At 41.2% G+C, this 408-nt stretch overlaps 1 protein-coding gene across 1 annotated transcript in view; it reads right to left on the bottom strand.

The window, feature by feature from the left end:
- LOC119592914 overlaps positions 1–408 on the bottom strand; it is a 118,074-nt gene that overhangs the window by 106,749 nt on the left and 10,917 nt on the right. The gene's annotated exons all lie outside the window — the stretch shown is intronic.

Genomic DNA, 408 nt, shown 5'->3' with positions numbered 1-408 from the left:
TTCTTCCTCTTTAAATGTTATCCAATTTTCTTCCCCCGCTTTCCCTTTGGGCCAGGGTACCCAGCGAATTTTTTGCTTATTTGTTTCCCTTTTATTTTTTCTTGCACTCATTTTTTTTGTTTTTTAAACTTTCCACAAAGCGAATTAAGATTTAGTGAACATATTAGTTAGTTATGAAGCATTGGGCAAATCTGGCGAAAAAAAAAAAAATTGAGGAGCCCAAGGTTAGAGGTCGCTTCAGTTGGCAGGTGATGAAGCGAGGATTTTGGGGGGGCGGGGTGATGTGCCGCTGTATGTTACCGGCAGGAAAATGTTCTTATTTTCAAACTATTTCGCGGCAATTCAAGAGCGATATTAGAGCGTGCACGCGTAAATTCGCAAAGGTTTCATTAGGCAGCCGAGGGAGTT

Source organism: Penaeus monodon, chromosome 31 (assembly GCF_015228065.2).
Source record: "Penaeus monodon isolate SGIC_2016 chromosome 31, NSTDA_Pmon_1, whole genome shotgun sequence".
In the NCBI taxonomy this organism is placed as follows: domain Eukaryota; kingdom Metazoa; phylum Arthropoda; class Malacostraca; order Decapoda; family Penaeidae; genus Penaeus; species Penaeus monodon.
The sequence above is the reverse complement of the archived record's forward strand: the minus strand, read 5'-3'. Positions and strand labels throughout refer to the sequence as shown.